The sequence below is a fragment of the Trichosurus vulpecula genome, chromosome 7 (genome assembly GCF_011100635.1).
Source record: "Trichosurus vulpecula isolate mTriVul1 chromosome 7, mTriVul1.pri, whole genome shotgun sequence".
Lineage (NCBI taxonomy): Eukaryota > Metazoa > Chordata > Mammalia > Diprotodontia > Phalangeridae > Trichosurus > Trichosurus vulpecula.
In genome coordinates, this window is record NC_050579.1 from 269,152,393 (window position 1) to 269,167,905 (window position 15,513).

Sequence of the window (15,513 nt, forward strand, 5' to 3'; positions counted from 1 at the left end):
CTATGGCCTGGGGCCAGTTCGTGTTTTTCTTGGAGGCTTTTGTTGTAGGCTCTCTGACTTTGTTGACTTCTTCTGGCTGTATGTTTTGGTCTTCTTTGTCACCAAAGGAAGAATCCAAAGTCTGAGACTGAATCTGGGTGTGCTTTTGCTGCCTGGCCATATTCCCAACCAACTAACTTGACCCTTGAGTTTTTCAGTGGGGTATGACTGCTTGTAGACTAATGAGTTCTATGTTCCACGTTTGGGGGGGAGGTGCTGGCTCTGCCACACCAGCACTGCTCCTTCCCCAAGAACCCCTAACCCGGACTGGGCTCAGATCTTCAGCAGGCTGTGCACTCCTGCTCTGATCTGCCACTTAATTCCTCCCACCAGGTGTGCCTGGGGCTGGAAGCAACAACAGCCATAGCTGTCCCACCTCCGCTGCCCCCGGGGCTGGAAGCCAAACCGAGAACTCCTTCCACTCCCGCAGCTTTTCCCACTAACCTTCTCAGCAGTCTTTGGTGTTTGTGGGTCGAGGGGTCTGGTAACTGCCGCAGCTCACTGATTCAGGGCTCCAGGGCATGCTCTGCCCGGTTTCTGGTCTGGATGGTCCACGCCTCTCAGGCTGGGCTCTGCTCCACTCCGTTCCCAGCTCCCAGCTCCCAGCTCCCAGCTCCCAGCTCCGTGTGGAATAGACCTCACCCAGAGACCATTCAGGCTGTCCTGGGCTGGAGCCCTGCTTCCCTCTGCTGTTCTGTGGGTTCTGCCGTTCTAGAATTGGTTCAGAGCCATTTTTTATAGCTTTTTGGAGGGACTCAGTAACGGAGCTCACTCTAGTCCCTGCTTACCAGCCGCCATCTTCCAGATTGATCGGGAAGTGAAATTCTAAGGAAAGATGGTACTGCCTAAAGGGATTACTGTGTGTGTACAGTAAACTCATGTACCAATTTAGATTTTAAAAGACACATTCAGAAGTGAAGAACAAAGGGAGGTGACTGAGGAGGAATACAAAAGAATGACTCAGTCCTGTAAGAACAATGCCAGAAACTAAATTTCAAAATAAGTGGAAGCTAACAAAATTTAAAGATGTCTTAGCACGTTATCTCCTACAAGGTAGGGACTATCTTTATTTTTGCTTGTATTTAAGCCCATTTTTGGTTTTTATTCTTTTTTTTTAAATTCAATTTTATTTTATTTTGACTTCCAATCCCCTCCCCTATCCATTGAGAGGGCAAGAAAAACAATATCCTTTACCCCACTTTTAAGTAAGTCTAATGTTTAAGAAGTTTTTCTTTATCTCAAGCCAAAATCTGACTCTGTAGCTTCCATGCTTTGCTTCTAGTTCTATTCTCTGGGGCTGAACTGAAGACCCTTTTCCATATAATACTCATGAAGATTTTAAGACATCTGTGGTAGCCCTTTTAACTCTTTTCTTCTCCAAGTCAAATATGCTGAGTTCCTTCAATAGATCCTTATACAGTGTGCCCTCAAGTCAATTCACCATCCTAGTCATGTCCCTCTGAGGCAGCTAGATGGCTCAGTGGATAGAACTCTGGACTGAGAGTCAGGAAGACCTAAGTTCAAATCTAGCCTCAGACACTCACTGCCATGTGATCCTGGGAAAGTCACTTAATCTGTTTCCTTCCCTCCTTTCTATATGCTACTTCACTGAAAGTCTTCAAGGAGTGGCTGGATGACTATTTGTTGGATATGTTATAAAGGGGATTCCTGATCAGTTATTGGTCGGACTAAATGCTCTGACATGTCTTCCACTTGCTAGATTCTCTGACTCTGTAATGGTAGAAATGATTGCCAGTGGCTTGCTTAACTATTTTAGTTTCCCCAATACTTATGTTTTATTGCTTGGTACAGTAGGAAGAGCACTGGCTTTGGAGCATAGGACATGAATTAAAGTCCCACCTCTTTCACTTAGCATTTGTGTGAAAGTCACTTGACCTCTCTGGGCCTCAGTTTCCTCATCTACTAAAGGAAGGTGTTAGGACAAATGGGCTTGGAACTTCCAGGAGTCATGATGGCCAGGCGAATTGTCTCTCATCCCTCCCATACTCACCCAGAGAATACTACCTTGAGAGAAACAGAGGAGCCAGAAGTGGGGCTTCAGTAGCCTTTTAGGAAGAGAAGTTGGGGAGAGGGCCCTACTTGTGGTGGCGGAAGGAGACTAGTACAGGAAGAGAGGTGTCCCAGCAGGCCCCACCTCAGCAGAACAATGAGAATTACTGATCCCCAAGGGGTGGAGCTAGCAAATGTCAACACCAGGACCCCAGACATGCCTTTGCACAGCCAGGGGAAGTGGCAGACACCAGCACAGACAACAACTGAGACCACCCTGCTGTAGAGCAGTCCTGGGGAAGAGGAGACCTCCAGCAGCCACAACACCTCTCCCCCACCCCTTATGACACCAGAGGCCATAGCACACAAAGCCAGTAAGCAGACCCATACATCCCAACACAAGAAGCTTGGAACAGAGCCCACTGAGCCCCAGAAGCACAGATCTACTTTAGAAGCTAGGAGGAACAAAAAAAAAACACCATGAAAAAACACACTAAAAAGCCAAAGACCATTGATTCCTATTATGGAGACAGGGAAGACCAAAATGCAAATTTGGAAGAAGACAGCATGGACACTACAGCCACATCTGAAACCTCAAAAGGGAAACAGAACTGGTCTCCACACCAAAAAGCATTCCTGGAAGAACTCAAGGAGGACTTTAAAAATGAAATTAGGGAAGTAAAAGAAAAAATGGAAAAAATGGAAAATAAATTCACTGCTGAAAACAAACTTTTAAAAAGTGAAATCAGTGAAATGGTTAAGGAGATTCAGAATATAAATGGAGAAAATGTCTCATTGAAAAGTAAAATCAACCTAATGGAAGAAAAGAGTACATTAGAAATTAGAATTGAGCAAGTAGAAGTTAATGACTCTATGAGACATGAAGAATAAGTCAAAAAAAATCTAAAGAATGAAAAAATAGAAGAAAACATGACATATCTGATTGGAAAAAAAAACTGACCTGGAAAAATAGATCCAGGAGAGACAATCTAAGAATTACTGATCTACTGGAAAGCCATGATGAAAAAAAGAGCCTGGACAATATCTCCCAAGAAATCATCATGGATAATTTCCCTGAGGTACTAGAACCAGAGGGTAAAATAGTCATCAAAAGAATCCACCAATTGCCACCTGAAGGAGATCTCAAACTGAAAACTCCAACAAATATTATAGCCAAATTCCAGAATTATCAAGTCAAGGAGAAAATACTGCAAACAGCCAGAAAGAAACAATTCAAATATCATGGAACTACAGTCAGGATCATACAGGATCTTTCAGCTTCTACATTAAATGACAGGAGAAACTGGAATATGATATTCTGAAAGGCAAAAGAGCTTGGACTACAGCCAAGGATAAACTACCCAGCAAAACTGAGCATAATTGTTCAGGCAAGGGGATGGATGTTCAATGAAATAAGGGAATTCCAGACCTTCCTGATGAAAAGGCCAGAGGTCAATAGAAAATTTGATCTTCAAATACAAAACTCAAGAGAAACATATAAAGGTAAACGGGGGAAAAACCTTGTTAATCAATAAGGTCAAATCGTTTACATCCTTACACAGGATTATATTGTTTTATATACATTGTATATGTATGTGTCAATCTTAAGAATAGTATAGTTATTTTGACAATTGAAAGGGATAGACATAGACTGCAGGTATCAGTATAAAATAACTGATATGATAAAAAAAACATAATTAAGAGATATAAAGGGATGGTTCTGGAAGAAGAGGTAAGGAGGTAGTAGAAAAGGGTAAATTACATCACAGGAAGAGGCATAAAAACATATTACAGTAGAGGGAAAGAAGGGAGGAAGAAGAGCAGTATTTGAACTTTACTGTCATTGGATTTGGTTCTAGAAGGGAATAACATACTCTGATAAGTATAGAAATCAAAGTTGTCCTACAGACAGTAAGAGGGGAAAGGGGAAAGAAAAAAAAGTGGGTGGTCAGAAGGGAGGGAAGAAGTAGCAAGGGAAAAAAGGTAAGATAAGGGAGGGGAAATCAAGAGAGAGGGTAAACTGAGGAAGGTGGTGGTCAAAAGCAAAACTGTTGAGGAGTGGAAGGGAGAAGGGAGAAATAAAAGCATAAATGGGGGGGGGGGAATAGGATGGAGAAAAAGACACAGCCTGTAATCATAACTGTGAATGTGAATGGGATGAACACTCCCATAAAATGAAAGCAGATAGCAGAATGGATTAAAAACCATAATCCTACAATATGTTGTTTACAAGAAACACATTTGAAACAAAGGGACACATACAGGGTAAAGGTAAAAGGCCGGAGTAAAATATATTTTGCTTCAGCTAAAGTAAAAAAAGCAGGGGTAGCAATCATAATCTCAGACAAAGCAAAAGCAAACATAGATCTAATTAAGACAGATAAGGAAGGATACTATATCCTGCTAAAGGCACCATAGACAATGAAGCAATATCATTTTTCAACATATATGCACCAAGTGGTATGGCATGCAAATTTTTAGAGGAGAAGTGAAGGGAGTTACAGGAAGAAATAGACAGCAAAACTATACTAGTGGGGGACCTCAACCTTCCCCTTTCTAGACTTGATAAATCTAACATCAAAATAAAAAAGAAAGAAGTTAAGGAGGTGAATAGAATTTTAGAAAAGACAGATATAATAGACCTCTGGAGAAAATTGAATGGGGACAAAAAGGACGATCCTTTTTTTCTCAGTAGTACATGGCACATATTCAAAAACTGACCTTGTACTAGAGCATAAAAACCTCACAATCTTGTGCAGAAAGGCACAAGTAGTCAATACATCCTTTTCAGATCATGATGCAATAAAAATTATTTGTAATAAAGGACCATGGAAAAATAAACTAAAAATTAATTGGAAACTAAATAATCTAATCCTAAACAATGAGTGGGCCAAAGAACAAAACATATAAACAATTAATAACTTCATTTAAGAAAATGATAATAATGAGACAACATACCAAAACTTATGGGATGCAACAAAAGAAGTTCTTAGGGGAAGTTTTATATCTCTAAATGCTTACATGAATAAAATAGAGAAAAAGGAGATCGATGAATTGTGCATGCAACTGAAAAAGCTAGAAAAAAGAACAAATTGAAAATCCCCAATTAAATACTAAATTATAAATACTGAAAATCAAAGGAGAGATTAATGAAAGTGACATCAAGAAAACTATTAAATTAACAAATAAAACTCAGAGCTGATTTTATGAAAAAACAATAAAATTGATAAAACTTTAGGTAATTTGATTTAAAGAAATAAAGAAGAAAACCAAATTACTAGTATCAAAAATGAAGAGGGTGAATTCACCTCCAATGAAGAGCAAATTAAAACAATAATTAGGAATGATTTTGCCCAACTGTATGCCCATAGATTTGACAACCTTAGGGAAATGGATGAATATTTATAAAAATATAAATTGCCCAGATCAACAGAAGAGGATGTAAAATACTTAAATGACCCCATCTCAGAAAAAGAAATTGAGCAAGCCATCAATGAAATCCTTAGGAAAAAATCTCCAGGGCCAGATGGTTTTACATGTGAATTCTATCAAACATTTAAAGAACAATTAATTCCGATGCTTTATAGACTATTTGGGGAAATAGGTGAAGAAGGAGTCCTAACAAATTCTTTTTATGACACAAATATGGAACTAATACCTAAACCAGAAAGAGTCAAAACAGAGAAAGAAAATGATAAACCAATTTCTCTAATGAATATTGATGCAAAAATTTTAAATAAAATATTAGCAAAAGGATTATAGCAACTTACCATGAGAATAATACACTATGACCAGGTAGGATTTATTCCAGAAATGCAAGGCTGGTTCAATATTGGGAAAACTATCAGCAAAACTGATTATATCAACAACAAAACTAACAGAAACCATATGATCATTTCAATAGCTGCAGAAAAAGCCTTTGACAAAATACAACACCCATTTCTATTAAAAAAAACTTGAAAGCATAAGAATAAATTGAGCCTTCCTTAAAATTGTAAATATCCTCTACCTAAAACCATCAGCAAGTATTATCTGCAATGGGGATAAACTAGATGTATTCCCAATAAGATCAGGGGTGAAACAAGGATGTCCATCATCACCCCTATTATTCAATTTGCTACAAGAAATGGTAGCTGTAGCAATGAGAGAAGAAAAAGAAATTGAAGGAATTAGAATAGGCAAAGAAGAAACTAAAGTATCACTTTTTGCAGACAATATGATGATTTACTTAGAGAATCCTAGAGAGTCAAGTAAAAACCTACTTGAAATAAAAAAAAACTTTAACAAAGTTGCAGGATATAAAATAAACCCACATAAATCCTTGGCATTCCTATACATTACTTACAAAGCCCAACAGCAAGAGACAGAAAGAGAAATTCCATTTAAAGTTACTGCAGACACTATAAAATATTTGGGAGTTTATCTGCCAAGATAAGCCCAGGGCCTATATGAACATACTTATAAAACACTTTTCACACAAATAAAGTCAAATCTAAATAAATGGAAAAACATCAGTTGCTCATGGTTAGGTCAAGCTAATATAATAAAAATGACAATTTTGCTTAAATTAATTTACATATTCAGTGCCATGCCATACCAATCAAACCACAAAAAAATTATTTTACAGAGCTGGATAAAATAATAACAAAATTCGTCTGGAAGAACAAGAGGTCTAGAATATCAAGGAAATTAATGAAAAGAAATGCTAGGGAAGGTGGCCTAGCCATACCAGATATTAAACTGTACTATGAAGCAGTAGTCATCAAAACTACTTAGTACTGGCTAAGAAATAAAGTGGTGGATCAGTGTAACTTGTTAGGTACACAAAACACAGTAGTCAATGACTATAACAATCTACTGTTTGATAAACCCAAAGAATCCAGCGTCTGGGCTAAGAATTCACTATTTCACAAAAAATGCTGGGAAAATTGGAAAATGGTAGGGCAGAAACTGGGCATAGACCAATATCTTACACTGTATACCAAAATAACGTCAAAATGGGTTCATGATTTAGGAATAAAGGATGATACTCACTGCTCCAGTTGCTCTGAGTAGTCAATACTTTGGCCCTCAATTTCCTATTAACTCCTGAGTAGAAAATGATTCACAGAAGATACTTGGTCCTAGGGGCCCTCATCCTGGCTACACTGCTGAGTTCCCAGGGAGTCAGGGCCATTAAAGGCGAGTGCACTGGGGATGGAGCTTAGAAAAAGGGGTAGGAATGGGAGTTAGTCAGCAGAAACTGATATAAACCCTAAATATTCTCTGGTTTCCTCAGGGTGGGCATGTATATATTGGGCAGAAGGTATACCAAGGGGTAGTTGTCACTTCGCATTGTGAAAACATGAGGATGCTGTGATCCTTCCCCAGTTATTGAATGAAGTATCAAAATAAATATTGGTGACTGACTATAATAATTGTGAAATTTATTCATGTGATCTGAAATCAATTTTTTTCTTTACAACAAATTTTTACAGATTAATTTATTTATTCATAAATAATAAATTTATCTAAATTTGTTTAGGTCTCTTGATGGTTAGTCTTTATGACTTCTTAAGATATCCATCAACTTTCTCTCTCTTTCAATTAATCAACCAAAGAGCAAATGCCGACTATATGTTAGGCACTGTGCTAGCTTATAGGGGCAAAGAAAAAAAACAATCAATTCCTCCTATCCAGGAGTTTACATTCTGAATGGGAAACAACACATACATATATATGTAGGTCTCCCTAGTCATACACTTATATACATACACAAATATACATATATGTATATGTATACACACACATATATAGTATATGTACATACACACATGTGTATATAGAGATTAAAATGTCTGCAGAGTAAATATAAAGAAGTGGAGGGTGGAAGAGACACCAGCAGATGACACAGTCAGAAAAGCCTCCTCCAGATGACAGCACGTGAGGTGAACTGCACATGAAGGATAATCTGTACAGAAGCTGTTGCTATTTGTCCTTCATTCTGGAAGAGGACCAGGGACATCCAGAAGATGATGTCATGTCTTGCGAATGAATTGGATTTAAGTGAGGGAGGGTTTCACAAAATCATCAGCCTGACTCTCTCCTCCCAAGCCATCTGAGTCCAGTGGCCAGATACAGATCACCATGACTGGAGATGGCCCCGGCAGCAGTGAGAGATCTTGGCCTTTGTACGCTAAGGTCTTTCTGAGGTCTCAGTTTGTCTGAGGTGATAACCATTCAGTGATTTAGGCACAGTGATTAAGTACAGAGGCACCACAGAGTGAGAAGGAAAACCAAGGATGAAGAATAGCCAATGGGCCAATCTGACTCGATGGTAAAGTGTGTGGATAGAAAAGAGTGATGAGTAATAAGTCTCACAATGTAGGCTGGAATTTGATCATAAAGAGCTTCAAATGCCAAACCAAGAAATTTGCTTCTCATCCTAGAGGGAATTATGTAGCTAAAAACAGAAAGTGTGCCATCTCCCCGCCCCCCCTCCCCCAATGAGTACTTTCAAGGAACAAACTGAAAGTTGTACAGAGAGATGGGGAGGGTTGCTATCAGTTCTACATTTTGGAGATTTAGGGACAACTTCATTTTCCTATAGAATTCATTATTTCATTTCATGTTCTGATCCTAACTACCCTTCCCAATCTAAATGTTTTATTTTGTCATTGTAATGGTAACCACACTGGCACATCCAGGATGGCTGCTAGCACGGGTTCTTAGATTTGCTTTTCTAGGAAAGACTGCTCGAAAAGGGGTTAACAATCCTACTTTCAATTACATTCACTTGTTCGGGGGAAAGGTCTGCACTCTGAACATGGAGAAAATACAAGCAGAGGAATTAGCACAAAGATCATCAGAGAGAACTCCAACTGTGTGCATCAAATCACTATTGCTATACACTTTACATACATCACTGGATCGAGAGAGCGTTTACATCTGAGTATTCAAGGGGCTCTGAACATATGGCTACTCAGTCTCAACCAGGAAATCAAAAGATCCTTCTCATGTGTCAACCCCCAAAATAAAATACCAACTCAGAGTATATATATATATATATATATATATATATATATATATATATATATATATATATATATATATACTTCTCAGAGCCAGAAGGCATCACAACTGTCATGACTCAGTGCCTAATTAATTTAGTACCAAAAGGTGTGAAAGCCTTCCTACAAGCAACACTCTCCTAAGCAAGCTTCTCTTTAGGCAAGTTCCACACTCAATGGGCTCTATGTGACTCAGGATGTATTTCTGGGCCAGAAGCTCAAAGCAATAGAATATCCATGATTGAACACATGTGGCCACATAGGCCTATTAATGGATGGGAAAGATCTTCTTATTCACTAATGTTACAGTCATCTAACCTCATACCCCCTTTATCATCATGATTTTCTTTGTCCAATCCTTCTCCAGTTCTGTATGTGCTTCTTGAAATCCATTGACATGGTTTGTGCACAATATTCAAAGGTTTTGTAGCTAGATGGTGCAGTGGATAGAGCATCAGACCTGGAGTCAGGAAGACCAGAGTTCAAATCCATCCTCAGACACTGAGAAGTAGCTCTGAGAAGTCACTTAACCTCTCTCTACCTCAATTTCTTTTGTAAAATGGAGATAATAGTAGCATCTACCTCCGAGGATTGTTATGAGATTAAAATGAGATAGCATATGTAAAGCATTTGCAAACCTAGTGCTATATAAATGCCAGCTGTTATTACTACAGACAGGTTAATGTGCTTAGCTTTATTTTCAATATACTTCCTCATAGTCTGGACCAAGAAAGGACTTGAGAAGTTCAGGATAAAATTCAAACCCTACAGTTAGAAAGAGAAGCCTACAAGTTTTCAGAGGAAGAAATTAAAGATATCTAAAGGCATATGAAAAAATGCTCTAAATCACTACTGATTAGAGAAATGCAAATCAAAACAACTCTTAGATACCACATCTCCCCTGTCAGATTGGCTAAAATAACAAAACAGGAAAATGATAAATGCTGGAGAGGATGTGGGAAGATTGGAACATTGTTACATTGCTGGTGGAGTTGTGAGCTGATCTAGCCATTCTGGAGAGCAATTTGGAACTATGCCCAAAGGGCACTAAAAATATTCATACCCTTTGACCGAGCAATACCACTTCTAGGGTTGTATCCCAAAGAAATCACACAAGTGGGAAAAGGACCCATATGTACAAAAATATTTATAGCGGCTCTTTTTGTGGTAGCTAAGAATTGGAAATCAAAGGGATGCCCATCAATTGGGGAATGGCTGAACAAGCTGTCGTATATGAAGGTAATGGAATACTATTGTGCCATAAGAAATGGGGATGATACGGACTTCATAACAACCTGGAAAAACCTACATGACATAATGCTGAGCGAGCAGAGCAGAGCGAGGAGAACATTGTACACAACCACAGATATATGGATTCTGTGAGGACCAACCCTGACAGACTTTGCTCCTCTCAGCAACACAAGGTACAAAGAGAACTCCAAAGGACTCATGATGGAGAATGCTATCTACATCCAGAGAAAGAACTATGAAGTATGAATGCAGATTGAGGCACACTTCATACTAGCTTCCCCCCCCCTTTTTTTCCTTTTCTCTCTTTTGTTTTTGGGTTGGTTTTTTTGGGGGGTGCTGTTTCTTCTTTCGCATGATTCATTTCATTGATCACAGTTCTTCTCCATAACTTGACTAGTGTGTAAATTAATTCAATGCAAAGTTATACATGGAAGCTATATGGGATTCCATGGCATCTTGGGGAGGGAGGGGGGAGGCAGGGAAGAAAATCTGGAACTCAAAATTATGTAGAACCAAATGTTGTAACTAAAAATAAAAATTTATAATAAAAAATAAATAAAAAGAAAGAAAAGCCTATATCCTTTGATATAGTTTCAGGGGCTTTCAGGGGCTTTCAAGAGCTGTCTGGATCTGAGGCACCACAGTTTACTCCACCCTCCAATCTCCAAGATCCTTTCAATCTCTCTGCGTGTGTGGATCTAAGCAATCACAAAAGCTGCCAAGATCACTGTCTTCCACCCTCCTTGCCTATATTTCTGTTTTGGTTAGTTTTATATAGCCAGCAACATACCTCTGGGGTTTTGAGTCACCCTACGCTTTGTATTTCCTTATCATGTCATAACCCTGCTGTGAAGAAGAACTTAAAATCTTTGAAAAGGTGCATCCTCTCTCTCTGTCTCTGTCTCTGTCTCTCTCTGTCTCTCTGTCTCTCTGTCTCTCTCTCTCTCTCTCTCTCTCTCTCTCTCTCTGTCTCTCTGTCTCTCTCTCTGTCTGTATATCTCTGTATCTCATTCTCTCTCCCCCTCTCTCCCCCTTTCTCCTCCTCCTCCTTCTTTTCCTTTTCTTACTTTCTTTTCCTTCTTTTTTTCCTTATTTTTATTTTCATTCTTTTTTTCTCTCATCCATTCCCCCAGCACTTAGTACAGTTGCTTTGTTTTTAGTAAACATTGAAATGAACTGAATCAAATTGAATAGGACAAGAGCGGAAAGAAGGGAGCCAAGGAGCTTGCGAGATGTAAAAATTCAAAATGCAGCTGCAAGTGGAAAACTGGGCACCATATTTAAAAAGACATAGTAGTATTAGTAATAATGATAATTGCCATTTACAGAGTGCTTCACATATAATATTAAGGGTGAGCCTCATCATGACCCCATGAGGTTAAGTCCTATACTAGAAGGTAATGTGATATAGCAAAGTTATCATGGTGCATAGGGAAGAGTGTCAGAGCTGGAATAAGAGAGGCAAACATTCACCTGTTGCTTCTACTACAAGCTTCATGACCATGTCCAAGTCTTGAGTTCCCTGAGTCTCAGTTTTTGCATCTATAAAATGGGAGTAATAATATCTGTGGGCTTACAAAAAATATGATGTGTACAAAGTGCTTACTCTTATTGTGCCCATTTTATAGCTGAGAAAATATAGGCACTGAGAGGCTAAGAGACTTGCCCATGGTCACATAACTAGTAGGTGCCTGAAGTAGAACTTGAACCTGTATTTCTCCAAGTTCTGTGTTTTTTACCCATTACAAACCATGTTTACACATTAAAACATGCTAGCCCCCAAATATGTTCAATTGGGTAGGTGGGTAAGATTATTTATGACAGCATATAGATAACGAATTCCATGCCACAGATTTCTAAAGCAGGTTGGCAGGCCCTCCCTCGTACACAAAATCTGAATTCTGAATGTTTTAATTGTGAATTTCTCTTTATTGTCCTCCAAAATTCATCTCTAAGTTCCCCTTTCTCACGTGTTCACCAGTATTTTCTCTTCTGACTGTGTCTCCGACTCCCTAAAAAACTTACTCATCATCATCATCATCATCATCATCATCACCATCATCACCATCACCATCATCATCCCCATCACCATCATCATCATCACCATCATCATCATCATCGTCACCATCATCATCATCTGCATTACCATCACCATCATCACCATCACCATCATCATCACCATCACCACCATCATCATCATCATCATCATCACCATCATCACCATCATCATCATCATCATCCCCATCATCATCATCCCCATCACCATCATCATCATCACCATCATCACCATCACCACCATCATCATCATCACCATCATCATCATCCGCATTGCCATCACCATCATCACCATCACCATCATCATCACCATCACCATCATCATCATCATTATCACCATCATCATCATCTCCATCACCATCATCATCATCACCATCATCACCATCACCACCATCGTCATCATCATCATCACCACCATCACCATCATCATCATCATCATCATCATCATCATCATCACCATCATCATCACCATCATCATCATCACCATCACCATCATCACCATCACCACCATCACCATCACCATCATCATCACCATCATCATCACCATCACCATCACCATCATCATCACCATCATCATCACCACCACCACTAACATTTACCTACTACTTATTATGTACCAGACACTGTGCAATCTCATTTGATCCTCACAACAATCCTGGGAGGTAAGTGCTCTTATCATCCCCATTTTACAGATGAGAAAACGAAGGCAAATTGAGGTTTCAGTGACTTGCCCATGGTCACACAGGTAGAGAGGGTCTGAAGTCAGATGTGAATTCAGGTTTTTCTGACTCCAAGTCCAGTAGTCTATCCACAAGAATCTGTATGTCTCTTTTGTATTTCTCAGCTTTATCTCTGCTACTTGTGCATGTATGTGTCCCCTAAATCTGTCAGTTCCATCCCAAACTCTTTTCTCAGAATTTCCCTTGATTTGGACTCATACTCTTTGGGCCTTAATTTGTGTTCATCAATTCAAGCAGTGATATTCTTTCTCTTCCATTCTCATGTTCTTCCCCCTTCCCCCTCTCCCACCAGCTGACCATGTGGGCACCTTTGGCACAACTGTCTACCAATCCTATGGGCCCTCAGGCCAGTACCCAAATGATTTTGATGAGGATAAGTTGTTCTATGTGGATCTCAGGAAGAAGGAGACTGTGTGGAGGCTACCTGAGTTTGGCAGTTTTGCCGGGTTTGACCCCTGAGGAGGACTGAGAAACTTTGCTATGATGAAAAACATCTTGAACTTACTGATGAGAAACTCCAATTATGCTCCTGCCACAAATGGTACCCAATGTCACCCTCGTGATGCCCATCTTCCCTATCACCTAGAATTTCTCACTCCGTGAACCAGAAAGTCTCCTACCTTACAGATGACTTCCTCCTTTCCTTTCCTAAGAGGAGCCTCAAGACTTCCCACCTTGAGACCAGAATCCACAATGTTTCTTTTTCTCGTAGTAAATTTTGCTCTGTAACAGAAGCCTCCTCAGTACCTTGGCAGAGTTCTAGCCTCCCCAGAGGGACATGTTCCCTCTTACCCTTGGACCACAATATGTGCACATACTTTCTCCATGGGTCCATCCCCAAACCAGAAAAGAGTTATCACCAGGATCAGAACTAGGATGCCTTTAGTGAGGGGTGGTAGGGAAGAAGGTAGGGAACACCAGAGACTTTCCCACTCATAATCCTGGGGATATTTGGGGGGTTGCAGGGGATGCATGCTTTGGGATTCAGTTCAATGCCAGGAGGCCATTGAAGGAAATTCTCATCAAAGTTATATCCTTACTCTAGAAGTTCCTGAGGTGACTGTGTTCTCAAGAACTCCCATAGAGCCGGGCCAGCCCAACACACTCATCTGTCTTGCGGACAACATCTTCCCACCTGTAATCAGCATCACATGGCTGCATAATGGGCACACAGTCACCACAGGTGTGATGGAAATCAACTTCTATCCTCAAGAAAACCACTCTTTTCAGAAACTGAGCTACCCCACCTTCATCCCTTCCATGGAGGATGTCTGTGACTGCAAGGTGGAGCACAGGGGTCTAGAGAAGTCACTACTTAAACATTGGGGTAAGGAGGCCTTTATTCAGTTGGCTTCCCAATGGTCTGCCTCCCTCTACTCCCTAGAAGCTATGTATCTTTCCTTCAGACCCTAAAAATAAGCAGCCTATCCTAAATTATTCCCTTTTTCCAGAACCAAAAAGTCCTGAATATTAAAAATTCTCCCTTCCTTGATCACTTTTACCATGTACACGGCTATGCCCTCTCACTCCAGGCCTGTCTTTCTTTCCAGAGCCCCTGATACCAACCACACTACTGGAGACAACAGATACTCTCAATGTGCCCTGGGTCTGAGTGTGGGTCTCCTGGACATCATTGTGGGCACCATCCTTACTGCCAGGAGCATGCTTGGGATGGTGTCTCCCTCTCCTGGCCTCAAGAACCCCTGTGAGTCACCAACTGGCATCAGGGAAGATTTCAGAGAATGTTAGAGAATGAGGGGAACAAGAATACTTACTGAAGGAAGAAAGAAGAATCTGAAGTGAGTTAGCAGTAAACAGAGGTGGGTGGAGAGCAGGGAGTGGGAAGTTTAGGGCCTTCAGGAAAAATTCCAGGCTCCCACAGTCTCCTACTGTTTCCTACTTCAGGAAGTAATAACTTTTTTCAAGAAAGAGACACAGTAGGCAAAAATACCAGGTTCTTGCTCGGAATTTAATTTCCTAAATCATTTCCTCTGATCGCAGCCCCAAGTTAGTTTTGTCCATTCCTTCCTTGTTTCTTCCCCTAACCCTGCATGACTTCTGCTGTGCCAGCCCCTCTGACCTCACCAAGCTCTAACCTTCTTCTCTGAGCTTTACTGTTTCTTCCTATTGTTTAATTTCTCTTTTCCCCTTCCCCATGGGCTGCTGCACTTCACTGTGAGCATCTTCTATTACCCTCAATAAAATGTTAGTTCCTTGAGGGCAGGAACTGTTAAAGCATCTCAAGTACCTTGCACAGTGCCTTCCACAAGGCAAGTGCTTAATAAATACTTATCCAACACTGACAAACTGCTACTTCACCCACAGGGGTCAGAATACCATGCAGCTCTCTGTTCATCTTAAGCATGCAA

At 40.0% G+C, this 15,513-nt stretch overlaps 1 pseudogene; it reads left to right on the top strand.

The window, feature by feature from the left end:
* Positions 1–7,148: 7,148 nt before the first annotated feature.
* On the top strand, positions 7,149–14,893 carry LOC118858009 (annotated as a pseudogene).
* The last annotated feature ends 620 nt before the right edge of the window (positions 14,894–15,513 follow it).